At 38.4% G+C, this 20589-nt stretch overlaps 1 long non-coding RNA gene across 5 annotated transcripts in view; it reads left to right on the top strand.

Annotated features, from left to right (window-relative positions):
• The window catches only part of LOC134138368 (uncharacterized), a 146423-nt gene extending 128511 nt beyond the window's left edge, over window positions 1-17912 (top strand). For 2 of the 5 annotated variants that reach the window (XR_009957880.1, XR_009957871.1), the window contains 2 exons: window positions 11090-11165; window positions 17729-17912. This is a non-coding gene — a long non-coding RNA (uncharacterized LOC134138368). Of the gene's footprint in view, window positions 1-11089; window positions 11166-14956; window positions 15008-16024; window positions 16123-17728 lie in introns of all 5 variants that reach the window. The other 3 variants (XR_009957873.1, XR_009957877.1, XR_009957876.1) reach the window with 3 other exon arrangements.
• Window positions 17913-20589: the final 2677 nt, after the last annotated feature.

A 20589-nucleotide genomic window follows, 5' to 3' on the forward strand; every position in this document is an offset into this window, starting at 1 on the left:
CTGTATGTGAAATCACTTTTGAGGGTAATGTGTTTCCTGAACATCTCTATTTTTAGCACAGTGATAGCTCAAAGCTAAGAACCCCTCCTAATGGGAACTGTATTTGTGGGAACTTGAAGATAGGATTCTTAATTTTTTTCCTGATATGGACCATGCCTTAATGTGGGAGGCATCTTAGGAAACTGGAGACAGACCTCCTCTTATTCATAACTGTGAGACTTTCCTCCCCTCCAGGCTGGAACTTCATACTGCTCTGTTTGAGAACTAACAGCAGTTGCTCCCAGTGCAAAGTTAAGTGTTGCATGTATTTTTAGCTGCTTTTCTTAATGCAGTTCAGCAACTGGGAATAAGGTGAGCCAAAGCAGTGTTCTCTGCAGGCCATCAGCAAGAGTCTCACCAGCAGTACCTGGACCATCATTTAGGTTTGCTGCATTAAGGAAAATGGTTTTACTGCACTACTCTCCAAAAGTACTACAAATAAACACTCACCTGAAACATTTCATTAGCATTTTAAGAACAATAAGGAAATACACAATTTAATAGGGTAAGGCATCTAGGGGGCCTTGGTAGAATCTTACTTAACACAGTGGGATTTTCTGCAGCATGCAGAGGTAGGAAATAGTTCTGTACACATTTACTGTGTAGGACTTCCTCCTTTTGGGCTTTATGTGGCTTAGAACAAAGGAAAACAACTCTACTCCTGTAATTCATCAGTGAAAGAAACATTTTCTAATTACAATATTTAGAGAGAGCTTTATTTGTCTATGTGAAAGCCAGGGCTCTACTGTACTAGGCCCTGGACAGGCTTCCACACAACGAGGAGACTTAGCCAACCCCTGCTCGGCGCTGGCTCAAGTTACGGCTCAGGAGACGGAAAGTTCCTCTTTTGCCCAAGCATGAGTTTCAGGCGCAGCTAAGAAATACAAAGCTATTACTGTTGTAGCCATTGTTAAAGAATAAAAGCTTGGATTAGAAGAAAAAAGTGCACGAGGGAGAGTGTCGTGTCACATGGTTAGAGCAGAGGGCCTGGCAGCTGGACTTCTGAGCTCTGCTCCAGCATCTCTCGTGGATGTGTGGGGGAATAATGTTGGCTGTGTTGTTGTGCCCCTTTATGGAAAACGAGAGGTGTTGCTAAATCATTTTCATACTCGAGGAGGAAAAGCTGAATATATTTGGGGATTTCTACCCTGTTTTTTTTTTTTTTTTTTTTTTTTTTTTTTTACTAATTAATTTTAGGGGGATCTGACTACACATTTTTGACTACACGCAAAGCTTCATTCAATTAACATTAGGTAATACAGTATTCTATCTGGTTGTCTTTATTAGTAAACACAGATGCATGGTGAGACTTTATAGGTGTATATAATTCTTGGACTCTTGTACTTTTTCTTGTAAACTATTGCTCAAAATATTGGCTTCTTATTTCTTTTTTCTTCTTGCTTATGTTAGAGTAATCATGCAACAGTCTTTAAAGGGATAGTCACAGAGTGGAAGAGCAGTGGGTGGTTTGTTTTCTATTAGGCATAATATATTTTGGAGGTGCATTCAGTATGGAAGATACAGGTCAAAATTTTGTTTTTTATGCATTACCCAATATTGATGGGGACAAATATCAAGATAGTGCTGAACTGCATCATTTCAGAAAGATGAAAAGAAACTAAAGAGCTCCTCCATGCTAAACCCACTTCGTTGGTATATTATTTGTAGAGAATGTACTTTAAGAGTGCTCAGCTCTTCGAGGAGGAGGTGCAGAGGTTGGAAGCCTATTTGACCTTCCATGCAAACTGCATGCAGTCTCTGGTAACTGTGTGTATCTTAAGAGGAGCATGCTGAAATGTGTAGCAAAAGTGAAGTTGCATCTTAGAGCTGTGATGACAAAAAGCCCTGAAGGATGTCTGCTGGTTTTAATTCTTAAGTGTACCTTGATGGAATTAAAGAGTTCAGTTATATAGTATGTAAATGATCCTTTTTTATTTGTGACTATTATTTTCACGGTCTTAGCAATTGGGCTTGAAATATTTTTCTGGGCTTAGTGGCAACACAAAGGCTTTAGATCAAGAATGTTCCAAGATTCAGATTGGCTGGTATTTGCTTCTATCATCATGACTGAATGTTACCAGTTTTAAAATGCTTTTTTGTTGTTCAAGAAATTTAAAAACAGCTTTGATTTCAAACATGAAACTTGGCAAGTGACTGGTCCATAATGTGTTCTAATCACTTCTGGTATTTTGGAAAAGGCTTGAAAATTATTGAATTATTATTTTACTGGAAAACTAGTTACTAATTGTGTATCTGAACATTTCTTTTTCCCTACCTGAAACAATTCTGAAAATTTCAAAAATTTTTTTTTCCAACAATTCGGTTCTGTAGTTTGGTTGACCACGGGAGGGTACATTTTGATCCCAAGTGTTTTGTTTAAGCATACATACAAGACCTTAATTTTCTAATAATAATCTTTTAATATCTGTTAAGTGTATTTTGGATTTTGTAGTGCAAGTAGAGCCAAAGTGAATTTCAGTCTTGACACTTTGAACAATTCACCCATTGCAGAAGCCCCACTTGCTTGAACTCATATATGGCATGTATTCTTTATCATACCTATTTGAAGATAAATATTGTGAATGGTAATAATAATAATAAAATTCACAATAAATATTGTGAATATAGAACATAGTAGAGAGCCAGGCTTAAGGTCTGTGGAATTAACTACAAACATAATTTGTACTGGACCAGCCCTGTAGAATGTTGAGCTCTCTGAATCCAGTTCTGCAATATATTTAAATATCTCTACTTCTTGGCCTCCAACAAAAATAGCCATCCTTTTCACAAATCCATTTTAAGTATACCTACTAGTGATGCTGTTGCTTTACTAGCTAAATTTTGTAGGATGTGGTTGGCAATATAAAACTTTTGTTTTTACCAGTATTGAAAATAAATGGAAGTGGTTTTTTTTTTCCTTTTCTCTTTCTTCAAATATTATTTCCTGTTCTGACACAGTGATTGGTTTGACTCATTGCTGATATGTTTTCTTCTGTATTGTTTCCGGGAAAAGAATTACAATAGAGCTTTGCCAAAATCATAGTGCAGGAGCTGAACTTCCCTTCCTTTGTATAGTTCCAGCTTGGTCTTAAATTTTTACTTCTTGTAGGACAATGTCTAATTTAACAAGAATTATGTCTGTGGACTTTACTGCAAAATGTTTGAGAGCTCATATTGGTGCTGTGTTGAAGTTGAAGCAACAGATTTACGATACAGTCCTAAGGTCTCTAAGTCCTTTGGTATTAAATTTCCAAAGTCTTCTGAGATGAATGAAATTGGGGGATTTTGGTAGTATTGTCCCTGTAATATTGAATCTCAGTAGCCCATACGATAAGATGTTGTTCATTTTCCTCCTTGAGTCTTGAGCTTAAGACAGCAGTTACATAAACTGAAATAATGTGAAACTTCTGGGTGTTGTTTTATGCATGACGTTGTGCAAGATGAAGCTTGTTTTGTACTTCAGGTTAATGGCCTACTGACAACGGGATGCATAATGTGCTTAAGTAAAAGCATGTATCTGATTTGCACTTCTGCACATTATAGAATAAACTCAGTTCATGCATTATCTGAGAGAGTCCTACTGATACTGCTTGAGGTGCACCTGCTTCAATGAAGTCCGAACTCAGCCTATCATCCTGACTTAGAAAACACTTCTATTGAAAGGTTGCACATACCTTCTTGCACACCAAAATCCCGAGTTCCTCCCAAGGCCCTTGCCAGGTCTTTAGAGATAAGTTCCAAAAGAAGTGAGTAGAAGGCCATTTTAAAAAGCTGCTATGGGTGGGAGACCGAATGCTCACTTTATGTGTGGGCAAAGTAGGCAGTTGTCTAGGGTAGCAAAATGAAAGGGACTTCCTGTCCGTTCCATGTCTTGCAGAGCCCTAGGAGGATACAGGTTGTTGCTGGTCTGGAGAGCCACAGGGTGTATTGTCACCCCTCATTCTTTTGACTTCTGCATCAGCAAGACCCATAAATCAGCTCTTTGTGTTGATAACACTTCCCTTCTTGACTTTTTTTTTTTTTTCCCTACGATAGTGTCATACCTTTATCCTAGTTCTTTCTCTCTGGGCAGCACAGGAAGAGGAATGGAAGATCTGTGGGTGAACAAGAGAAGGCAGACTCTTGCAGCGCAGGCCAGGGGAAGGAAAGGAGGTGCTTGTTAAGGGCATGCAGTCTGGCTGTTGTATGAGGAAGGAAGGGGTACTGTAAATCCTGGGAGAAAAACAAAGGCCCCCAAAATGTAGGTGATGAGGTGTCCAAAAGGGCCCAAGTTGCAGGGTACAGTCTCCTGATGTCAAATGGCATTACTGAGCAGTCATTGACAGCTATCACAACTTTCCAGTTGGATCAGTTCACTTTTGCTGCCCCAAGGATGATGACAGTGAAAGTTGGTTAGTTTGTCCTTATTCTTGGAGTAACCCAAGTAAGTTCGAACTGTGGTGCCTGAGGGCTTGTTCTCTGTACAAGGAAAGGAACATTCCTGCATTAGTAAGGGAGAAAGTGATAGGGCGTAATGAATTTCATGCCCTGCTGATATTGCTGAGTTTATCCTGAAAATATTCAACTGTCACATTTAATTGTACAACACTAAGGACATTTGGAATTCAGAATAAAGATTTATCACTTTGATCTTGTCTGCCATATGTCCTATGAAATGTATGTGCAATGCCATGTGGTCTTTCATTTCACCGCAGTAAATTGCTTTTGATCTAGGATCTTATTCTTTCATAGGTAAGAGTCAGACTGAACCTTTTCAGGGCAGATCTATGGAGGCGGAGAAGGGAGAGAGGAAATAGCTATTAAACAGCAAGTTACTGTATGTACACAGTGTCTCTGTGGAGACAACTCAATGTTGTCTCCTATACCCCAAAACAGCAATGAAAAGGCTTTAACCATGCAAGGGGGAATTTAGTACAGGAACTCAGAAAGGACCCTGTTTCCAAAGAACAGTTTAAGGAGGTCATATGTAACTACTTTAAACTTGGCTATGACATTAGAACTAATATTCTTACTCTAAGAAAAGAACCTAGATGCTCTTGCCTGACCACAGTGGTTGAGATCTTGGTTTTGGTTTGCTTTGAAAGGAAGCAAATTTTATAACTAGACGATATTAGTACAAAGTAATATAGCATAGTCTTATATTCACATAGTGAAAACTTTGTATTTCTGAGTTCAAAATCAAGTTCCATATCAGTATTTAATAACACTTGTGCATTTTAATATATATTAAATACCTCATTGTTCTGCTTATGCACATCTCTGTTGTTTGGATCATACAATTTTGATCCTTAATACCCTTTCACGTTTGATATATTTCTTATTTCTGAATCATCAATTTAAGATGCTGTCAACATTTACATTCTTTTTCTGATTTTTAATGAATCTATTTAATGATGATAATCCTAGCACCTATTGCTAAGCATCTGAGTAGATTCCTCTTTCTATTCTTATCTAATACTATTGATTAATAACTCATTGCTTCCTATCTGTCAGACAGTTTTTATCCACCTTATTGTATTATTATCCAGACCATAATTCTCTAGTCTCTCTAAGAGCTTCCTGTGTGGTACTGTGTCAAAGGCCTTGCTAAAATCCAAACAAATTATATCCGCCACATTTCCTTTATCCGCCCAGTTTGTCACTGCACTGAAACACCTATCACAATGAAACATTTATTGATGTAAGTTTTTGTGTTAAATCAGAACAAATGTGAAGGTTCTGCTGTGATTATATGATAGAGCCTGCTTCTTAACAGGTATTATCATTTTATGCACTAAAGATAATTTGAGCCATGGGAGATGATACCATTCAACAGGAGCAGTGAGGCTGGGAAGATCAAAGCATTATGAACCCTGAAAAGAGCTGGGAGAAGCTTATGTGCTACAGTGACTTGTAAAGGGTATAAGCAAAGTCCTCGAGCTGTGTTCCAAGAGATGTTCAGAGAATATCGGCATCAGAGCTGTTTCACAAAAAAAAAAAAAAAAAAAAAAAAAAAAAAAAAAAAAAAAAAGAGAGAGAGAGAGAGAGAAAGTATCTTTAGAGAAAGAATTGTTTGGGCAAGGCCTCATGAAAGCTGCATGCTGTCACTGTTCCTGTTCCTTGGGAACATAAACAGGATCTAGGGACAGCTTGTGCAAGAAAACAGTTGGAATAGGGAATATCATGGTTTTCAGCAGCCAACTTGATTACCATCATCACCCCCGCGTAGGAGGAAAGCTTCAAGAGGTATTTAGAAGAATGCAGCCCCACCTGGCTATAGCACAGCTACCCGTTAAACTGCACTGCAGGATTCCAGGTCAGGCCTTAAGTGCAGTTGTAAAGAGAGCAACTCTTCAGTGGGTTGAGAAGTTCAGCTACTAATGTGCTTTCACAGCTGGGCTTCTCAAGTGCTTCTTGGTTACTTCGTCATCAGGAGGAGTAAATGGGAGGGATAGACTGTACTGTAAGGGATACAACATGTTGAACAGGTATGGGTCCCTTGGGGTAAAACTGCACACAGTACCTGTTAGTGACCATTAGGGTTTTTTAATGCATTATGGCTTTTATTCATTTGAGTGTTTCATAACTTTCTGAAACCTGAACTTCAAGGAGTTCCTCTGTTAGTCTGTGCCCAAAGGCAGTATTTTCTATACTTGAATGAAAATAGCCCAATCACTTTTTCTTGGTGAGAGGTAGGCAGAAATATACCTTTTTCCTGATTAAAATACTTTTCTACCTGAAACAGCCATGGCTTGGAAGTTAAAATTTATAATGAAGACAGTCCTTACTGAGAAACTTCAAAAGGTGAATGCCATAAGCAAGGTGCAATCTCTGTAGGCACCTAGCTTTGCAATGAACTGGTAACTGATGAAGATTCACCATTTTGACAAAGGCACCTTCAACCTCCCATTGCCCATTGGTTCCCCCTGCGAACTGCAGTGACGGGAACACTCTTGTCTTAGCACAGCACATAGGTTCTCCTCTGTTCCCATTCTACTGAACCACAAAATACAGGCTTCTCCCATCTCTAGTCCTGCAACCCAGGATTGGCCGCAGTCCTGAGTTAGGAAGAAGCTCAGCTCAGCTCCCATGCTGATGGCAGGGCTGCATCTGGCCCTGCTGCTGTACCGTGTGAATGGTCATGATTTGAAAGACAGCTGAAAGTGAGAGAAACTCCTGTATGCTTTCTAAAGCACACTGAAGGCTCCGATTCAGGAAGACACTGCTGTTCAGGAGAGTTCTTAAGCACATACATTGCTTTATTATTATTATTATCATTATATCTCCTCAAGATAAATGGATGGCGACACAAAGTAAACATGCCTGCAGAGCAGAGGCCCTTGCACTAATATCAGCTGAAGTATGTTCACCTTGAAAAGCAGAAGCAGGCTAGCTGTGTTAGTGTAATGCTATATCTATGTTAATAAGATTTGTTCTTTTGCATTACTAATGAGCCTAGACAGAGCATTGTGCTGACGTGCCAGTACGGGTTCGATTTCAAAGTTTGCGTGTTTGTTGTCAGCTGAGGAAATCTGTACAGTACAGACTTGCCTCTCAGATTTATGTAACACAGCCAGTCTATAGCCCTGCTTATGTTTCCAAACCGAAAATACTAGAAAATATATGGCATGCCATATCCTAAATTCTAAACCTAATTTGGGTTCTAAAGTTGGAGTGAGGTCTCTTGGCTGGCTCCTCTGCCTGTTTGCAAATTCTCTCGAAATTAATGGGCTTGATCTCTTCCCTCCTCCTGCCCCCTTTTCAGGAAGGCTTTCTTTTTATAATCAGTGAGGTTTTGCCTGAGTTAGGACGTTAGTATTTTGCTTTTTGTGAAAAGTTATTTGTGGCTGTTGCTTCATCATTGATTTGCAGTTCAAGAAGTGAGAGCAATGATAGAAGCAAGTACTTTGGAAATGTTCAATTGACTGACGTTGTAAATTCTTTGCAGAAAATTCAAAAGCTACCAGTAAGTGTTGTGCTATATTCACTCCACCCCCCCCCCCCCCCATAGCTGGATATGATTCTCATTAAACTACTACAGCAGGCTTCAGGTATTCAAGGAAAATCAAACCCTTTCAGATAGGGACCTTTCGTCTTGCTAAGAGACGATCTTATTGCTGGAATGTTTTCTGATACTGAATGCTTTTTTCCCCTTCTATTTAATTTTTAGATAGAATGAATATGATTCTCATGGAAATGGGAGACTAGAGTGTGAATGCGAGTCAGGCACAGTAGAGTCAGGTGTCATATAGATCATAGGCTATTGCTAAATGACCTTTAGTTGTTGGTCAGTAGCTTTGCTCTATTTTCAGGCTCTGCCTAAATTTTATGGCAAGGAAGAATCATGAAAAAGAAAAGTGAAACGTTTACCTTTCGAGATTTGTTTTTAAAGCCTTTACTGAGAGCTAACTCTTGCTCTCCTGTTGTGCCCTACTCATGTACCTCATTCCTGACCTGCCATGCTCGGCGTGCTTGCAATTCCTGCTCTTGGGCTTCCCTCGAGCTGAAGTTCAGGAGCTGTTCTGGGGCTACCTTCCTTGCTTTTCCCAAGGGCAGTGGGACACTGCTCCTTTAAGACAACATTCTTGCCCCCCAGCACTAAGTGGCAAAAAAGAGTCATTTGAGAAACACTGAGCCAGTTCCCCTGCCTTGCGGAGAAGGAGTTCGCTTCACAGACATCACTAGGGCCTGCTGCTTAACTTGCAGAGTAACGCTAGCGCTTGCATTTCCTTGTTTTTCTTTCCAGTGAGAAGAATGAGCACAGAGCAGGAAAGACTTTAGGTTAGAACAGCTAGAAAAAATACTCTCCAAATCAAAGGGCAGTTAACAGGATGGTATGGAGCCTGGGAGGGGGGTGGTGCATCTTTGTATTTTGATAGGAGAGGGCAAAACACTTCTTCCTTCTCTACAAGAAAATGATTTTTTGGACAAAATTCTCTGTGATGAAGTCCATGCACCAATTTATTCCTATTTAGGTCATCAGAATAGGGCTTCAGTGGTGCTGTCTGTATGCTGGCTCTCTATACAGGGATACATTTCACCCTCAGTGAATGCTCTTTGTTTTCTCAGTTGAGGTCAGTTTTTCATTGCATTCATTAAAAGAAATAGCTTTGGATTGCAAATACCACTGCCCCTCTCCTTCCCTGCCAGAAAGCCAGCGTTACAGTCTTCAAGATATTAGAAAAGGAGTAAATTCAGAAGGGGAAGGAAAAGAACAAAATGGAAGTTCAGAGACTGAAACTGTAGTTTTACTCATCTGATAGTTGTGCTGTTGCCTGTTTCTGGTAGACTTATGAGCTCCATCTCATCCCCCCCTCCCCAAATTTCTCCACTATTCCTCTCTGTATCTTACTAAGATGCCAATCAGGAGAATGAAGGATAGTTACTTGATCAAAAGACTGGACAAAGAATGAGGAACCTGTTTCACAAATGATTCTTTTTTGCCAGGCTACTTAGATTTCTAATATCTCATTTTTTTTTTTGTAGAAAAACGTAGCCCAGGTCTATAAAGGTTGTCCTATGAAAGTACTGCTGTAGTACCTCAGTGAGTGGTTTCTCATTCTTCTTGTTTGAATGGTCTTGCTTGAATTTTGATAATTGTTCCTTTGCTGTCCACTTCTGCACTGTTTTGCCTCCTACTTTTTAGTACCTCTGATCTTCATGGATTTAAAAATTTAAACCCTGAAATAAATTCTTAAGCTCATTCATGTTTGTAGTATGTGTGTGCGTGTGACTATGTATGTATGGCAGCGTATATGATATGATAGAATGCATTTCTTTTTAAATATCTGTAGGGAAGGATTGGGAATGATTATATAACACTGAAGTGTGGAGAAATGTATTTTTTATTCACGGGAGAAAAAAAGATAAAATTCTAGTTATGGATTGTCCTCAGACTGTGGGTCATTCAAAATCAGGATTGGATTTGGATCCAAAATTTATTTGCAAGTCTCTGTCTGTATGCTGCTAGTGAAGAAGATAGCTTTGACTATGAATGGGGTAGATAGGAAAGTTCTGCTGTCATATTTTTAAAATAGAATTTAATCAAGTTGTGATTTCTTTCTTTATTGAATCATTGCTACATGGTATGTGTCAGTGTATGTATCTGTATGGTTTGTTATTACGAGGCCGTATCTTGAAAACTTATTGCAAAACTGTTTTAATTTATTATTAATATTTTTGTTTTTCTCATTCCTCCTGGTTTTGGAGCCTTTATAATTAGATATAATTAAAGCCATAGGTTTTAAACTCCAGTCTAACATTTAAACTCATGTTTATGGTGCAACCTCCTGGAGTTTTATTGTCATTCCAACTGTACTTTGAAAAATATTTTTTTTGCATCTGTTCAAATGCTATGTCTACAGTTACCACTATTACTAAATCATCTATTTTGCACAGTAAAACAGCATTTATTTTACATGATAAGAAATGTTATAGTTTAATAGAGTAACTATTTCACCCTTAAAGGATACAAGGAGCCTTTTGCCCTGTATACCTTTCAAAACAGATTTGTCTGTCTTTCTCTGCTCCTCCGTGCAACAGTCTGAAAGTGCTACATGCTGTAGAAGTGATTTTAAAAAAAAATGTTGCCTGGCATTATTTAAAACCATATTTTCCCTTTTGTTTCGTACATTCTGGTCCTAGCAATGTCCTTGTTTTGCTGAAATTAACATTTTCCCCCCCCCCCACAGTCATTGGTATGTGATGATGTTTTTCTGTCTTCTTTAATTGTGATTCCTTTTTTTTTTTTTTTAATTAGTGTAAGGTTGATTGTTAAAATTAAGTGGCAGAAGGCTTCTTTCCAAGTTATTCAGAGATCTTTTGCTCTAGAAATATATTTTGCTATTCTAAATTGCCTTTTCCCCTTCTTTTTTTCATTGCAAACTACTCTGGGAAGAGCTTCTTTTAACAAAAAAAAAAAAAAAAAAAAAAAAAAAAGAAAGAAAAAAAAAAGCTACGCTTGACTGATAATGCATTGCTTTGGATGGTGAAACATTATGAAAGTTTAATTTTTAATTAAATCTGAAATACCAATTATAACTGAAAGAGATTTTAACCTGTTTCTTTTCAGACTGCCTGAAGTTACATTGTAGATGCTGAAATCACTGCACCTTAAAAACAAAAAGATTAAGCTGCATTGCATTCCTGTAAGTAAAAGCTTTTCTGGTACCTTTTGTCAGTATTTTTCTTCAATATGCATCCAAAGTGTTAGCACAGTAACTTGTCTTGGATAAAGGTCAGAGTCTCCTTGGATGGGCTTTAGAAGTTCAAAGGATGTTTTACTTAAAAATTAAAACTTAAATCTTGCAGATCTTTAATTTCAACCTCCCAAATACATCACCCTTTTCTGCTTTGTTCTGAATATCATTAGGAATAGTGCGTGTCCGTGACTATGTTGACATACAGTTCCTGTTGCTTTGTCAGCGAGGATTTGTGCACTTCGGTGTAGAAGTAATAGAAAGTAGCAGAAGATTCCTTGTAGTATAAAAGACGGTTTCTTCTCTTTTGTGATCTCATAACAAATTTTTGTCCTTTATATAAGAAAAACCAGCACAACTTTCTGGTGATATCACAGAAGACTTCAGCTGCTTTAGAACATAGATGACAGCAGAAATATCTAATTCATCTCTCCTGTGAGACAACAAAACAGTCAAAATAGCATGTCTTACGTCTTTTAGCAAGAGAAGAGTCTCTTTATAAGAGCATTGTTATTTCGTGAGTGCATGTCAGATTGTGCATCAGTCTGATCTTCTCTTACTTCAAATCTGTTTATTGAATATATTTGAGAAAATAATATTTGGAACTTATGTGGCAGAACAATAAGCAAGCAAAGAGGATGGGAAAATGTAGTTGATGAAGGTAGTCTGAATTTATTCAAATAACTTATGAATAAAAATCCAGGAGCTTATAGATGGTAGGCAAAAATTGATTTTTGTTGGGCAGTGTAAGGCTGTGAAATACTGCAAAGCAAAGTCCGCTTGTTTTCTCGTTTAAGATCAAAACATACACTCTGTAATGAAATCCAGAATCTTCTAAAGTGATACTTTTTGTACCTCAGTGTTAAAATATTTTAACTATTAGATAATATTCTGCCTTCCTTCTCCTCATTCCCTCCCCACTTTTAAAATTGTATTTTAATGATGTGTTTTAAACTGGCCGAAGGGTACAGTACACTGTGGGCAGCTCTTGCCTGCCCTTCCAGTGTGGAATGCCAAGCATGACTCAGGCAGGCAGATTGTGCCATTCTGGCTTGACTCCACTGGGTTTTTACATTACTGGCAAGGGCCGTGTCATTGTGTTGGTTAAATATTGTGCATTAACGGCAGGCTGTGGCTAGTGAATTGTATTTAACGTCTTCTGCTCCTCATTCCTGAATTCCTACCGTGAGCAGCTTCCCTGGCCACCAGAGGTTAACCTTGCAAATACACTAGTGACCCAAGTTAAAAATGCTCATGCATTTGATTGCTCCGGCAGCAATTTAAAGGGAGCTGTTACAGCGGAGAAATGGAGGAATAATTCTGAATCTGAGAGTACTGAATTACAAAGTTGTCTTGCAATTTTTCTGTGAGCAACCAGGAGAATTTTTGTTGGAAAGGAGTAGCAATTCTCTTTCCAAAATGCAACAGCAGAGTGAGGAGTGAATTAAGGCATGTTCTTTGGATCCTTAGGAACCAGATGGTCACTAAGTCCTGCACGGATAGCAGTGAGGCAAAATACCAGGTAGTAATATATGGACCTAATGAATGGTGCTGGCTGGAATACTTTTTTGTTTCAGTTGTTGAGGAGATGAGAGAGTAGGGTTTTGATGAGGGCAATAAATATACAAGTATAGAACTCATGTAGAAATAAAAATCTGTCATCTTCTTTACCTAGGGTCTTGAGGAAGTCAAGGCAGAAATGTTGAGCAGCTTGCTCAAGATCGCAGAGTAAATCAGAAGTCAAGCTGGGACTTCTGTTCAGCCCAGTTCTTTCAGTTCAGTAACTTAGTATGCACTATAAAGTAGAGGTCCAAATACCTATCTAATATTTAGTCTCTGGTATGATTTGTCTTTTCAAAAATATCCTGCATGTAAATTCCTAGCTACTCCCAAATTCTGTAGCCTTGGCATACAGCCTGTTTCTGGAATATGGAAGAGCAAGGTGGGGGAACTTTTATGTATGCACATGTACACTGTAAAATAAAACAGTGATTATTGCTATACCTCTTGTGTCTACATACCAAGTAATTTGGCACAGTAACAATGGGCACAACTTCACTATGGAGGAAAAAAATGCCTTCAGAATTTCCTTTTGTTTCTTATGTATGTTAATTGTAATTGTATGCCTCTAATGCTTAGACCTGTAACGAAGTGAGCTTCCAAGTACGGCTTTCCTGTATTAATTGAAAACAACAACAACAAGAGAAGAAAAGCTATGCTCTAGCGGTTTTTTGGTTTTTTTTTTTTTTTTTTTTTTTTTTTTTTTTTTGAATTGGATTTTTCTTTATTTTTATTTTTTAATGTTTTTTAATTGAAGGCTGGAAACCTTTCTTTGGGGTAGGAATGTCCCTTAAACAACAGATTAATGTAAGATGAGCCAGATTTTCACCAGAAATGAAAATGTACTTGACTTTGTTTTTTTCCTAATGTCATGTAAACTGATAACACATCCGACAGGCAGTTGCATGAAAAAAGGACTTCATAAATGTAATACAGGTATAGTCTTAAAAGGAAAGGTCTATGGGCTTGATTCTTTCTGTGCTGGATGCTCTGGCCCAATTTAGCCACCTACTAAATTATGTGTGCTACATAGACATGACTCCAGCGAAGTTCAGGGGACTGGTCATATACCTGAAGCATGTGCGTAAGTGCTTTGCTGTTTGTAGTTAACTCCAAGTAGGATTAAATCTAGTATGAGTAGTTATCTCCACTCACATTCGGTGTCCATTTGATTTTAAAATGAGACAGTAATAAAAGTATAAAGGGTGTGGAAAAAGTAAGTTTTGAATAAACAACCTGAAAACTTACACAAAAGACACATAGGATGTGCTTTCAAAGCAAAAACCTATGCTTTTAGTTACGGTGCCAATGGCTAGGACCAATAAGAAGTACCAGTATTTTTATGAAGAAGACAATTTTTCAAGGTTTCAGTCTCAAATGTAGCTTTGTGATCTGATTAGTAACTAAAAGATCCTGTGTTCTAATCTTGATGGATGCTGGCTCATTTAGTGGCATTGGACAAGTCGTTTAACCTCTCCACACCTTGTTCAGCAAATCATTTTTAAAATGTGGTTAATACTGATACAGCTCTGTGAACATTATTGAGTTTGTATTTGCAGAGCTCTTAGAGCAGAAATACTAACTATTGTTGTTATTAATAAGTATATTGTGTAGACAAAACACAAAGGATGGAGATACAGCCACTCATGGGGGTGATCTTTCAAAACTCACTTGTGCCTTTGTTTAATTCCATCACTCAAAGGTATCAAGGCCAACTCTAATTTACAGAAGTGTTTCTCATGTCACTCTCCCCACTGTTGGGTATTTTATTGTTTATGTTCTCTCTCTGTCTGTTTCTCTGCTACTTTCCTCTGTGCTGAATTAACCTTGCATACCAAACTTTGTTCCCTTTTTCTCTAATGTACAGCAAAGACATTTGTGTAGCCTCCAAATTACAGAGAGCAAATTCATTTTGTCTACTGATTATTTGCTGATGATGTATGAAACAGACAGAAGACAGTTTGAATTTTCGTAAGTTCAATTGAGCTTGCAGGCATAAGGAAAGGAGCAGGCAGAACCCAAGCCAAAGTGACATGGTAAGCGGGCATCCCAGAGTGCAAGCGGCATGTGTAGCGTCAGGATATCAGGGCTAAGAAGGCCTTCTTCCATCACAGTACTGCTTTTAAATGAAGGAAGGATTTTGAAGCAAGAAACAAGTCACCGTACTACATCTTTTACAGTGCCAGAATCCTCATGGTTCCCGGTGGATATGGGATCTGCCCATCCTTCTGGTAACTTGCTATTTTAACTAGAATTTCATGTCTAAGTTGTGCTTTGTTTAGCCCTGCAAATTATCAGTATCAATTCTTCTGACTAAATATAAACAGTCCATAGCTTGATAAGCCCTTTTTTTGATGCAGAAGTACTAATGTATAGAAGCTCTGCTGGAGAAAGCATATACGAATATGAAACGAGACTGTTTGGAAGTATGCTTCCTTTGATTGAAGATCAGTGTCCTGGAGCAAACTGTCATTGAGGAATTGTGTTAGCAGTAACAGAGAGAATTAATTTTGCCTTTTCTCCCTCCTATAGCAAGGCATTAATTCGGAAACTCATGGGGATAAATTCTGCCCTGATTTCTACCTGTGGAACCCCAGTGGAAATGTGGAGAGGTCATAGATGTTTGTGAAGGCAGTCATAATCCCAGTGTTAAAATTGTTGAGAAAGCAGAAACTAGTTGATTGCTATGTGGCCCAGGGGCATGAGGATACTTAGGAGCTCTACATGGCATTATGTGCTTCTGAAAATGTTGCTTTTGTTGTGTGTGTTGAGGAGAGTATGACAAAGTATTCTACTGAGTGAAAAGTTATAATCAAGAGCACAGTGATTAATTGTTCTTTGCATCCACTGGGAGAAGGACCTAAAGAAATCAGTTCAATGAGTGGCAAAAATTACTCAAGTTACATATTAAGGAACGTGTCCTAACTGTACAGGTAGTAAACTGCTGGGACACACAGTGTGCCGATACTGTGGAGTCGTCATCAAGGGAGACTTCTTTTTTTTAAAGAACAGGTTAGAAAATGGTCTCTGTGGTGTGCTAGAACTTGCCATAAGGCAGAAGACTGGGTTAGATAAGCTCTGTTGTTCCCTTGCATTTCTCTGATTCAACATCCTTTAAAAATACTGTTTGGGAATGTTAGTATGTGGCTAATACATTCCTGATTAATAGAGTTTAATGTTCCCGAAAGAACCCTAGGGTTCTCATTTTTCTATCATCTCTTAACTGAAACCATACTGTCTCTTCAAAGCTTTCAGTGGCTGCCAGCGTTTTGCTTTGACCCTTCATTTTGTTAGAGAAAGACAGGAAGAATTCCTGTAGGCACCAAAGGATAGATCTTCAATTGCTGTAAGTCTGCGTGATTTCTTTCCAGTCAGTGGGCTAATACTGATTTGCTTCCATTACCAGTTTTTAAAATTTGGATGAATGGAGGCATTCCAAGTATTGCCTGATATGAGAGCCTGTGAGAGAGATTGTGCAGATGATTGCAAGGTGCCGGTATAGTTGATGATCAGAGCAAAGATGTGATGGTGTTAGGGTAAAGCCTTCTACAAAAGGTAAATTTCTCGGGAGATTATGAACTTTTTGATTGTCTCTCTGTTGTCTGAATTTCCATGTAAGCATCCTTGAAAGAGACTTCCACTTTATGAAACTGCGCATACCTCAAAATGCAGTTGTCCAGCCTGGTGATTTTTTTAGTTCTCACACTGGTTTTGATCAGTCCCATTCACAGATAAGCAAAAAAACAGTTGGGGATGATTGTTGGTTAAGTCTCATACTTCTTTTTTTGTTTATTTGTTTTCTTACAAATGTTTAAGGGTTTTTTTTTTCCGTTTTTTTTTTCTTTTCCCCTCAAGTCTATATGTAAGGATATCAGATGTAGTATAGAAGAGGGTAGAAACTTGATTTTACCATAGCTTGCAGCTCTTTTTTTTTGCAGAATACTGACCACAATAGGTGAAGGTAGGAAAATGACTCTAGTGTATGCTTGCTTTGGTATGTATAGGAGCATGGACTGTGATTCACTGATGTTAAGAGCTATAGGAATATTGGTATTGATTCCTTGAGTAGCACAGCTGTAGTTAGCTTTAAAACACTTAAGTATTTCAGCACCTGAAGATGTTACGGTGAAAGTATAGTGTCTTTCACTCAATTTATCAGAGCAGTTGTCAATCTAACTTCAAGCCAAATGAAAGTCTAAAGATTATTGAGCAAGGAAAGGTGATCTTAGACCGGAAGTGTCATTAGATAAGCTACAAAAGGTAAAAAGGCAACACAGACCTTTTGGCCTTTTCCAAACCTTGGTACAGTTTTATTTTGTTCTATTCAAAATTAAATTCTTCAGCTAAGCCAGTGTATAGTGGAAGGGACTCCACAGAAAGGCATTGTGATTATTCTGTATTTACTTCTGGGTCCCTGCGGAGACTCTCACTGAATCATTTCAAATTCCAGTGTCTAATGTGGAGCAGTCTGATGAATCTAAGTTATCCAGACTTTCTGGTCTAGATTCTTCATTAGTGTAAGTGGTCTAGCTCTGAATTTTGCTATAGGAGATCTGGCAGTTACTGCCATCTTTTCCATCATTGTCGCCTGCATCTAGATAATAATTAGAATAGATTTTAACCTCAGCTGTGTCAAAATTGATCCATTGTTTTCAGCAATTTCCACAGGTGCAAGAGGGATGAGAGTATTAATTTTATTTATTTATTTTAAACAGATCATTTACAGAATTCAACTGCTGACCTGCTAGTGGCTTTAGTGCCAGTGCACACTCTGCAGGGTCTTCCTGCATATTACGTCTTGTTGTAGTGCTAATGCCAATCAGAATTTCCTCATGACAAGACAGTTTTTTTCAGTATTTTTTTGTGCTGCATGTGTCAATATCCTATAGCATTTTTGTAATCCTGTAATTTAAAAGGATCTAGTTCTGCTTCCTTGCCTCTTTCTCTTATAGATCTGTCCTTTAGGAGACTTCAGAAGACGGCAGCAAGATAGCTGGATCAGAAACAGGGAGCACTTGCCATATCTACTTGTTAAAGGCCATTGGAACACTATCTGGCTTTGCAAGATGTTGCAGTGTCAGTAATACTCATGGCATCCTTAAGTCCAAAACTACAATAAAAAGTCTTTTGAATCCAGTAGTTTCTGTGGTAGAGTCGTCTTTGTAATGTTTTCTTAGGAATTTCTTTCCAGTTCATGTATTGTTCTCATGTAAATTTTGAATAATGAAAAAATCTTTTGTGAGATAGAAGCTCATCTAATCTATTTTGAGACTGGCAATAAGTAATGAAGAGCCCCGTGACTCTTAGCAGCAGAACGTTTTCAAGGAATTAGGTATATGTTTCCCAGCAGCAATGATGGGAGTTGTGTGCTAGATCATTGTATGTCTTCTCTGAATCTGAACCATTTGAGGTTATGATCCTGCATCTCAGTTCATTTAGATAGGATACAGAGGCACAGTTCCCATGAATATAGCCTGGAAGATCAGACCATCAACAGAAATATCTCCCCAAGATCATTTTCAGAGTCTGGTCTAATGGTAGATGAGTTGTCATTTATTCCTGCTTTCCCTTTTCATTCATTAAGGTTTCTAATAAGGAAGGTGAGGTGTTTTGTCACCTTCCTGATCCTGTTTTAATATTCAGCTAACCCTCTTGTGCTTGAATATCTGTCATTTCTCCAGAACAAATGATGCTGGATTCCTGAGGGAAACAGTAACTCCAAAATGATCCCTCTCTTTTGGCCAGTGTGTAAATGGTGTGTTTTGCCTGGATACAGTTACCAACTAGTGGGAATTTCCAGCAGTCTGGACATCACATGGGCATGAGGAATGCAGTGAGAGAGTGCTAAGGGCTCCAGAAATCAGATGACCAAGAGGATTCAGAATTATATTAGTGCATCATCCTGACTGAAAATGTAGCGTGACTGGAAATGAGAAATCCCTGAGGCAATAGGCAGGGTTATTACAGGTATTGATTTATGCTCATGGGTGGCACCTCAATGTAAGAGTTTTGATTCCTTGTAATTGTTTCAGTCCTGCAGGAAGGAAGGGATTATGCTTTTTACTGTTGTCAGGGATTCAGTGCTATTGAATTCATTTTGGTGCCTCTTGGCCATGTGAAATTGACCCCAGAAATGCCGGTTTGCTCTTTCTTCCTGTGTTGCAAATTAACATACTGCTAATTCTTGGACATTTTTGTGGTTTAGAAAATACTGTTCTTTACAGCTACATTTGCCTTTAATCCCTTTTTGCTTGCTATTCCATAAGGAATGTGTTTGCTGTGGTAAACTCCTGTTCGCTTTACAACTGTCTTTGTTAGGCTGTGGTCTTCTCATATGTATGGGCTGACACACTTGGCTCTAGGACTGCATTGAAGGAAAACTTCAGCTGTTAGGACTACCCTAGATATCTAGCTAATGGTTTATTTCCTCAGGATACCAGTTATGGTCATGCCAAATGTTTTGCTGTCCTGTCTAGGGAATCTGGCAAAAATTCAAGGTAACCCTTTACACAGGAAGGTGACCACAATTAGTACATATCATTATAAGCTATAACAAATATGAAAACTTTTACATTAACGCATATATTTTTGGAGTGGCACTGAGACAAAGCTTTACATCTGGATTGTCCCTAACTTTTGGACTGTTGCAGAAATATGAAAAATGATGAACAAAGGTTACTTTAATTCCAGGTTCAGATCTCTTTTAGGCATCTTAGAGCTAGACGCAGTAATATTTAAGTGTTTGGCTCTGAATGCAATTCAAACTAGAGTCTTTATCCAGTACTTAGGAAGTATAAAGGGCAAGGTGCAGAATCTTGTTGGGTGGAGTGCTACCTGAAGGTGGCCAAAGGAAGCACTAGAGCCTAATATTTTGGTGATTCTTCCCTGTGTTGGATTTCTTACCAGTAATTATATTGAGATACGGAAAGGATCTTTCCTTTGCTGCAGTCATCAGTGTCCCAGAGAATTCCAAATATGTCAGGTAAATTTGACTTTTAATGAAATTTTCAGCTGTTAAAACACATTTTATATTCCCCTATGGAACTAACCTCTTGGCAACATGAAGTAGGCTTAGCTTTGCCATGTGTTCTGCTGGTGGAAAATATTTCCTGTGTCCCTGCATTGTCAGACTGTCAAGGGTACAGTTTTCCATGTGATTATCATTATTGTAATTTAATTATATTTAAAAGCATTTAAAAAAATCTTTTACACTCTTTGTCATAATGTTTAGAATATATCTATACCATACAGTAGTTACTCTTTAAGGCTTCTTATGCCTAGAAAATTCTGTAGAGGAAATATAGTGTATAGCAAAATAGATGTTTCTTATTTAACATCGAACGAATTCTTAGACCAGCATTGCAATTACTCATGGATGCACAGCAGTGGGGGGAAGTCTAGAGGAAGTAACAGACTTCTGCTTTTTCCTTGATGAGATGATAGGTAGCACCAGTATCCGTAGTGTGAAACACTGAGTCTCACTTGGGCTCCTGCCACTACTACATGCTGCTGTCCGAATGGGATAGGACTGTGCCTGTAACTCCTCCTATCCTTTCTGGAGCTAGCAACAAGAGGGTGAAACTCAGGGCTGCAAGTAAGTAGTGGGCCACAGCAAGTTTTCTTTTTAGTACTCAGAGAGGTTTACAAGCATGTTATCACCTGCAGTCCCTGCCAGGGGGATCCCTCTGTGCACCATTTCTTTACTGGGTGCAGCCATTTTCTGAGCATTTTGTTTTATGAGTCCCAGTAACGGCAGTGGGGATTTTTCCCCGTTCCTTTCAGAGGAGCTAGGGCACATTGCAAATGTACACAC

Source organism: Rhea pennata, chromosome 1 (genome assembly GCF_028389875.1).
Source record: "Rhea pennata isolate bPtePen1 chromosome 1, bPtePen1.pri, whole genome shotgun sequence".
NCBI classification, from domain to species: domain Eukaryota; kingdom Metazoa; phylum Chordata; class Aves; order Rheiformes; family Rheidae; genus Rhea; species Rhea pennata.